Genomic DNA, 9,407 nt, shown 5'->3' with positions numbered 1-9,407 from the left:
GCAGCAAAAAAATGCCTTACGTATAAAATATCAACGTCTACGTCCACATCACCACGTCTTTTGCGCCGCCCACTTGAGCGTTAGTGAATAGTTACATGAGAGCGAGAAAAGATCGACACAGGATCAATACCATTGCCTTCCAAAGGATCCTAATGCTAGGATAGTGTTTTTTTTTTTTGTTTTTTTTTAACAATGTGAATGTCTCAGCAGTGCATTATTTGTTTGTATTCGGTGTATTTCACTGTGGATTATTTGGTAAATTTTGGCGCAGGCTTTGTAAACAGACTTAAACAAAATGGATCTGCCAGCAACGCCGCAGACATGTAAGTAACCATGTTTATTCTAATGCCTAAACTATCAACTTCATGTTGTTTCTCTTAGTAGGATGAAAATAATCTCATTTAAACTGTGATTAAATTACATACAGAAAGCGATCAAAGAACGCTCCCTTTCCAATCTCTCAGGCTCTCAATCACACAGCATTTAAGTTTATCTGGACACTAGCCAAAACTCGTAATGAAATCAATGACACTGTTACACTGCACAATGAAGCTCTTACTGTATTTACATTGTGTTTGCATTGTTATTTGGTGAAAGCATTCGTGAGAGTGCAGAAACTGCGTTGCAATGATGAGATCTCTTCATTCACGCGATCAACAGACTGACTGTCATCTGCTCAATGCTCATCACTGCAACATTTTATGTGATGGGAATACATCTAACTTTTCACGATTCGTTAATCTCGATGGCTGTAATAGTAAAAACGTAGTAAAAAATTTTTTTGAGAGAGTTCCACTTGTAATACTAGCTATTTCATATGCAAAGATGTCAGCCAATCACAGCAGTGGGCGTTTACACTGAAGTCTCACAGCAGACACGCCCCTTCAAACAGAGCATTCAAATCAGAGGCCAAAATCAGGCTTAGAAAAATGCCTTTTATTTCTAAATTATGAATTTTTTTATGTAAAAATTATACTAACATAAGGGCACCCCAGGAATCATTATAAAATAATCCAGTTCATGACCCCTTTAAGCCGCAACTGTTTTAAACATTGATAATAATAATAATAATACATTTTCTTGAGCACCAAATCAACAAATTAAAATGATTTCTGAAGGATCATGTGACACTGAAGACTGAAGTAATGTAATGTCGTAATTACCGTAAATTCGAGATGACAACACGTGACGTTCTTAAAGCAGTTCACGTCCTCGGACTGGGAATTATATGTTTCTATGGCAACACTATCAACGGCCAAACAGTGATCAGGTGGTACAGCGGTCACATGGTACAAGTAGGAGCTCTCAGGAAATTCCCAGTTTACAAGCTGTAATTCTGAGTTCTACAAGGACAAACGCTTTTTACAAGTTGGAATCTCATATAATTACAGTAAATACAACATGGTGTGGACGCACCTTAGTACACGCACAAACATAAACACAGTAGATCTTTACTTTTTTTGCAGTTCAGATGAATTATTTTAGTCTAAAACTGCATGTATAAAAATGACACAAGCTGCCACTTGACATTTCACATAACATGTGCATTTATTTATTTAGATTAATCTGGTCACCCTGTTTCTTCCATTACATCTCTCTCTATAGAATGGATGGAGAATAACTGGAAAGACTGACTTTATTTATTCTAATTGCCCCACTGGTCTTATGCTACGTACATCCCATTCCAGTGTTCCGGCAACCATCAGGTGTTTCATTTGCTTCCCTCAATGCTCCCTGGGAAATGCGGTTTGCAGGACACCCACACAATCAGGATGTTCATTTCACACTGTTCATGCAATGGGATTTATGTCATAGATAAAAAAAAAAATAAATTCCTCTCTCTCTCTTTCTCTTCTTGCATTAAAGCGTGTTTCTAAACTACTAGTCAGAAATCCAGCCCTCTTTCTGTGAGTCTGCCTCCTGGAACAGTCACTGGAAATGACACCTGCGACACAGCCGCGATGGCTATAAAATGACAAATTCGAAGAGGGGAAGGAGAAAAAGCGAGAATGAAAGAAAGAGCTGGAAAAAAAAGTGTGTGATGGGAGAGCAGGGTTTTCTCAGCGCTGGTTGGAGCAGATGGTGAGCACATTTTGCACATCATTTGTGAATGATTTCAAAATCTATTTATCTATTCCAAAGAGATCGCTGGAATCCCCATCTGCCTGTCTTTTTTCTTCTCTCTTCTATAATCGTTTCCATCCCTCCATCTTACAGCGTTGCAAACGGAGAAGTCGAGGAGGCTGGCTCGAAGAAGAGAGAGAGAGAGAGAGAGAGACAGAAGACAGAGAAAGAGGGGGCCTCCATCATAAAGAATGTAATACTGCCACTGTTGAACATCGGCAGGGAGCTACAGGCAGAAGCCCTTCAGAGTGAGTGATTGACTTTAATGTAAATCACAGGTCTGACAGACCACAGCACAACAGGAATGCTCAGAACTTTGCGTGTGTCTGAGCATAAGTAAATACGCATGAAACTTGTACATAAACATGCCACTTTGCTTTTAAGAATTCTGAAAGACCCCTACATAAACATACTTACCCGCAGCCCCTCTAACACGCACCATAACCTGCTTTAGGTTTGCGAGCGTTTAAGTCCGCATTATATTCCCATGCTGCTACATGTGTCTATTGAATTAGCATCTTTAAAGACACTTCATCATTAAAATGACCTGCAGATATTCCGAGTCAGATATCGCTAAGCATCCTGAACATGAACAAATCATGGTTAGTGATTATGTTTGGACGCGTGTGTTTGTTTTGATTGGTCGCTCCAGCATGCTGGCATCCAAGCGTGACTTTTCATCTTCCTGCAGACCTACGTACAAAGTCTGTGCTTTAAAAATAATGCTTGTCTAGCAAGCATCCATCAACGAGGGCTGCACTGCTGTAATGTTTTGTCCAGTCTTTTGGTCTCCTGCTGTCCCCATCAAACACATCAGCATGGAGGAAAAACTATTACCACTTAGAGGGAAACAGCGAGAGGAAAGTGCGTGCTATGCAGTCCACATAGTGAAGCGCAAGGTTATAAATCTCTCTTTTATTCAAGGGCCGACGCTTTGGTGTTAAAACCCAAAGCGTTGCATTGGGAAAGTGCAACAGATCTAAGAGGGCTCTCTAGAAACGGACAGCCATCAATTGCTTCTCTATGAGTTTGGAAGGAGAGAAACAGAGCGATCGATCAAACTCCTGTTGATCACACTGACAGATATTTCCCGCTCTCGGGACATTAAGTGATTTGATATAGCAGATGCCAGGATTAAGACTGTTTGCAAGTTTCTCAGTGGGATCTGCGGAAGCATTTTCTCTGGTCTGAAGGCAACATGTGCAGTGTTTGTATCTGTATATCCTCATCTTGACACTTTATAACCTACAACAAAATTATTACAACTCATGACACTTAATTATCCTGATTTAATATCCTGTGGTTTCTGATGATACTTGTTACTGTAACTGCCAGGGAAGCACAGGCTCATGCTGTCTTAAGCCTTTCACTATTACATCATTTCCTGTGTGGGCATCCACAGATGATGAAATGATCGTCGTTTTAACCACTCTAAAAGCGGACAGGATGATAATCCCAATGAAAGCATAAAAGTCTACATTATATCCATAAAAAGCAACTGTACATTTGAAGGCTAAATGCATTTGCAACAATGCGTTTGGCGAGAATCCCATCGCAAATTCAGTGCGTCACATTATGCTCTTTTTTTCTGTCCTGACTATTCCTAAGCTGCCAAAATATATTTTTCCAAGAGTTATATTCCTGTCCTTGAGAAAGACAACCACTACAAAGGCTAAAAATGAGTAGGAGAAAAAAAAAGAACGAAATGAAACGCTGAAACATACGGGAGTTCGCTGAGCACAAAAGACGCCAGCGATTTAATGGGTTCCATATCGGAATTTCTCTGACTGCCAATCACAGAACAAAATGACATCATCTTAAACTCTGTTACACAACAAACATGCATTTAAGCAAATAATCTAATAGTGGAATCATTGCTGGCGTAGACAAGACAATTGATGTGTTCCATATCAGATTTTCATTACAGTAAAGAACCAGCTTTTGATTGACAGCTGTAAATTGACTGGTGTAGGAATATTTTCACCTCATCACAGACATGTAAAAAAAAATGGGTTTGCATATACTGAGGGTAAAATTGTGCAAAACAACGACTGGTAGTTGTTACAGAAGATGTACAGTACTGTGCGGTTTTACAATAGATTCAAATTTCACTCTGTATGATTTATCGACTACACATTTCTTTTGGATGCTTAATGACATTAAAGACAATAGATGCTACACTATGACTTTTTATTACAATAGATTTTCTGTGAAGCTGCTTTGAAACAACGTGTATCGTGAAAAGTCATATACAATCTTGAATTGACGACTATAGTTTGAGGTTTGTTTTTGTTTTTAGGTTTAAGCAGTATGAAAAGGGCCATCTGACATTTTTGACTTATTGGAACAAACATAATGCATTGTGAGGAATGTTTCAACTGTTTTTGTCCATATAATGAAAGTCAGTGAGGTCCAAAACAACACTATACTCCTTTGACTTTCACTATATGGCCAAAAACATTCCTCAAAATTTCATATACAGGCATGCATGACAAATGATGAAAGTTTTAATTTTGTAGTAAACTATCCCTTTAAAATAACTTTTATTTGAAACGCCATCACCTTCATCAGCATGTCCATGTATAAAGTAATGCCACACTATGTTGGAAAACAGCTCTCATATTTAAGTGTGTAAAGTGCAAGCGGGCTTCCAAATAACAGGTGATTTTACAGAATCGCCTGCCATAGTCTTATGCAATGAAGTGTTTATTACGTCAGCACTTTTAAGTCAGACCACCACAAACCTCCAGCCGTGCTTTTGTTTCATGCCATGGACTCAACAACTGGTTGGGAATTGCAAAGTTGATACAAATAGCATCCAAATTGGATGAAAGCATCCAAAAGTCAGTTTGAGATTTGCAGGTGGTTTAAATTGAAATGTAATCAGGCTAGACTTTATTGCAATGGATATTAGAAACCATTCTATAAAAATATTAAATGTCATTATTTAAATCTTCCAGTTCAGTTGTGCAAATTGCAGGCGTTGAAAGCTTATATGCTTATGTAACCTTATTATTTTATTCTGAATGATTCCAAAGCCCCCACAGCCACCTGGAGTGAATAGACACCCAGCAATATTTTAATGTACAATTACTTACAGTAAATTAGAATAAAAATATATCTGCCGGACCACCCTAGCCTCTTAAATCAAACCATATGTACATATATTGCTTTAAGATCAAATGTAAAGGGCGTGATTTAGCAATCAGTCGCTTAAATTTCTCCAGAGGGCTGTTTTCACCCAATAATGCAACTGGGCTGTGGTTCAGGATGAACACCCCTCTGAGGAATGCTGGGAAATGCAGTGCACTCTGGTTAAGAAAAGAAGGAAGAATGAAGGAAGAATTTTCATTGGAAAGTTCCAAACACAATTGCATAGGTATTGTTCATACGGACTCAGACAAGTTCAGCTTCTTTCTGTTTGGCAAGTTTCAAGACTTTGGGATTGCCAAATTTTATGAGTTTTATTCTGGGTTTTCAAACCCTAAGGGACTTGAAAAACAAATTTGATTATCTAAATTGTAATGGCAGACATCAAATGAGTAAATAAATAAATGCAGGTTAAATGTTCATAGCATTGTCTCATGGTATTTAATTTTAGCCAGATGCTTTGAGAACAAGCATAATCAGTCTGACAGTGAACTTGTAAATCTCACTCAGCTGAGCCAAAATAAAATCCAATATGATTTATCTATATACTTATTCACTAATAGTACATTCAAGTTTGAATGCATTTCTTAAAAACAAAGTATGGTGAGTTTTAGTCTTAATTTCTCTGTTTGCCACTGGTAAGTGACAACAACCAGCAGCATCAGCAACTCCCGATGAACTTGAGCTAATAAGGAATGAAAGAAAACTTTATGATGGTTATTTTTGGTTAATTGCATTAGAGCAACAGTTCAGATTTAAAACGAGTAATTTAATTACATTTGCATTTAACAGTTGCCCAGGGAGTAGTGGCATGACCCTTATTGGGTTAAACGTGTGTGTGTGTGTGTGTGTGTGTGTGTGTGTGTGTGTGTGTGTGTGTGTGTGTGTGTGTGTGTGTGTGTGTGTGTGTGTGTGTGTGTGTGTGTGTGTGTGTGTGTGTGTGTGTGTGTAAACTTGTAACAATACAGACTTTATTCAGTATGTTTACATGTACACTACCATTCAAAAGTTTGGAGTCCGTATCATTTTTTTTAAAGAAATTAACATTTTTATTCAGCAAGCATACACTACATTAATCAAAAGTGACAGTAAAGATATTTATAATGTGACAAATGTTCTTTTGAACCTTTTCAAAGAATTCAGCAAAAAAAAAAATTGCACTTTACTCAAAAATATTATGTGGCACTGAAGACTCCAAATGTGTGCATGGCTGAACATTTTACAATAGAAATTGGTTATTTTAAATTGTAATATTTCACAATATTACTGCAGGTTTTTTAAATTATTTTTTATGAAAGACCTTCCCCTCCCAAGTGGTCACAGGAGACACATTTGAGACATGTTGTAAGTAGCAATGTGTCTTGTTTGACAACATGTGATCAGATCACAAAAGACAGCTTTTAATACCATTTATAAACAAGGCTTTATAGTGTTTCTATCCCAATTGTTAAGACTCTTGACTGAGAGTGAGAGTGAGAGTGAGAGTGAAGTTCTCCATTGTCAGAAAAACGGCCAAGAAAATGCCCCTAGCTAATTGTCCCTCTGTCCGCACTTACAACGAAAACTCACTAAACAAACACAGATGCATGTAAAACAAACAAGACTCGGTTGTGAAGAAATAGTGCTGATTTCTGCCACTGCGCTCAACGGATGGAATCACACGCTCTGTGCTGGTTTCAGTCCTGTTAGAGACGCTCGTCGCGCTCCCGGTGTCGTGTTTGTCAGTTCATCAGAATGGTGTGCGAGTTGGAAGCTGAACTTGCTTTTCGAATGACTGCATTCCCTGGAGCTTGGCAGATCAAATCTGGAATGCTTATACATTCTTTGTCCTTTCTTAAATAATTTTTTCACCTGCAGTAAATTGCATGTTATTTCCAAAAAGTATCTCTCCTATGGTTTACGTAAGCTCACAAAATATGCTACACATTTCACAAGACAGTAGTTTGGCTGGCCGAAGCGCGCTTGGGTGGGGAGGTACAACATTGCTGCGCAGACACTAAAAGAACAATTCAGAACGGTCCAGCTGAAAACACCCACTTCACTCCCTTGGGTCTTAACCCCAATATGAGTCCAGATGCTTTTATCAACTCTACACATACATCCAAGCCCAAGCACCTAATAAATACTACGAAGAGGGACAACAGGATCACGAGGTCACTCAAAACATTAAGTGCGTGTGTTCAAGTGTGTCTGCGCAGGAGATGATGACTGATCTTTGCGTTAGTTAGTCACGGTGTGAGAATGCCCGTGAGGTTGTTTTGATTTAGATTTGTTGATGTGCGTGGGTTTGGGGTGAGGACGTCGCGAGTGTATGTTCAGTAGGTTCCCATCGAACCAGAAGCTTTGAGTGACCTGATCTCATTTTCACCAACAGCATTAATCCTGTTGCTTTGCTCCTGCTTCTGCTGCTGCCACATGTGGTTTGTGTTTCTCTCCCAAAGAACCGACCTACCTATTTCCTGATTTCCAACCCCCTGATTGATAGCCACTCTTTTTTGCCCCTTCCCTTCTTCTCTGATTCCTAGGTCTTGATCTGCGAAAGGCGAGATGGGCATAGATCTCGGGTGAGAGAGGTTGAAAAACGAGCGTCAGGCAGAAAGGTGTCCTTGGGAGACCCTGTAGCGTTTTATAAGGCGAGTTGTTTGAAACACCATAACGTTTTATGAGGTGAAACACTGGTTTCACTTTAACCTGTGAAGAGTAAACCTATAGCAAAGGACAAGATTACATCCAGATGCATTAAACTGACCAGCGGACCCAAATCGAAACACGTGCACATGCGCACACACACACACACACATGCACTCCTGGGCTACAAACATATCTCCTTTGACCTGGGAGGTTATGTCCCAGTTCAGTAATATATTCTCGATAAGATCCTCTCCTGTTTCAGAGCAATCTAAGACTATGATAACAGAAAAATGGAGGTCCTTGTCTGAAAAACCCCTCCCTAATTCATGAACTGGTGAGGTCATATAATTAACAGCCTAGTTATCATAATATCAACATCGTCCGTCTCCAGTAGGATTGTGTTGCATTGGCGCAAATAGAGGGGGGAAGAATGTTAACACTAATATTTATATACAAATAAGAGCTAATTCATTTATGGATTATGTTTATGCTTTATCACTACTGTTCAAACGTTTGGGGTCATTAAGATTTTTATTTTATTATGAAATATAAAAATATAAAAAAACCTATAATAACGATATAGTTATTAACATTTCAATAAATTCATTTTTTTTTTGAAGGTATTAGTGAATGAGACCAATAGCTTCCAGTGAAATTTTTGCTAAAACTACAGATTAAAGTGTCAAGTTTAGGGTGCAGAAGTGTGTGTGTGCGTGCGTGTATAAAAAAGCATATCATTATGTCTATGGAATGTCCCTATCAAAAATATGCAAACCCAATGCGTGGGCGTGCGTACGTGTATACGTGTGTTAATCATTTTGATTCATTTACATATATCCATTTAAATATCTATTATATATTTGTCATCACTTTATAAAGTACAGTGAGCATTGCATAGAGATCCTGTGAGTCATGATGCAGCTTGTGTACAGTATGCATTTGCCATTTTTAATGCAGGACTGCCTTACAAAAAATGTGGAGATCAAATGTTGCATTAAACAAACTCTGTAAATTACCCAAACATTCTGATGTGTATTTATAACCTTGTGTGTGTTTGTGATTCTGGTTTTATTTGTGGGTTGGATTAAGGGAATGGGCATTATGTCTGCAGGGGCTGAAACACAATCAGCACAGTAAAACAAGATCAGAAACTGGGACCAATTTCAGGTTTACAAATAATGACGTTAATAAAATAGGCCTAACTGTTGGACTACTCCAAGTCTTATTCATTAAATATCATGGCAGCTATCTGAGATATGAAATACGGTCAGGAGCAGTGATACGAGCTCTTAAAGTCAATGTTGTGGAGCGCTCTATAATTGATGTCAGGCCACCGTTAGAAGTGAGCAACAAAACGTTTGCATGATAAATAAACCTCACAGGGACAATGTCCTACATGTTCCGTGGCTCAGAGAAGCATGCTAATTATTTTGGATGATTTGTTCGTTGTTATTACGGTGATTCAAAGAAATAGGTTTTGGTCTGAAAATTCATATAAAACT

General features: G+C 38.5%; 1 long non-coding RNA gene across 1 annotated transcript; it reads left to right on the top strand.

The window, feature by feature from the left end:
• Window positions 1-1,580: 1,580 nt before the first annotated feature.
• LOC311279283 lies at window positions 1,581-7,929 on the top strand. The gene is made up of 3 exons (XR_014625546.1): window positions 1,581-2,082; window positions 2,218-2,372; window positions 7,800-7,929. It is a non-coding gene; the product is annotated as an uncharacterized lncRNA (long non-coding RNA).
• The last annotated feature ends 1,478 nt before the right edge of the window (window positions 7,930-9,407 follow it).

The sequence above is a fragment of the Rutilus rutilus genome (assembly GCF_951802725.1).
Source record: "Rutilus rutilus genome assembly, chromosome: 20".
NCBI lineage: Eukaryota > Metazoa > Chordata > Actinopteri > Cypriniformes > Leuciscidae > Rutilus > Rutilus rutilus.
The sequence above is the reverse complement of the archived record's forward strand: the minus strand, read 5'-3'. Positions and strand labels throughout refer to the sequence as shown.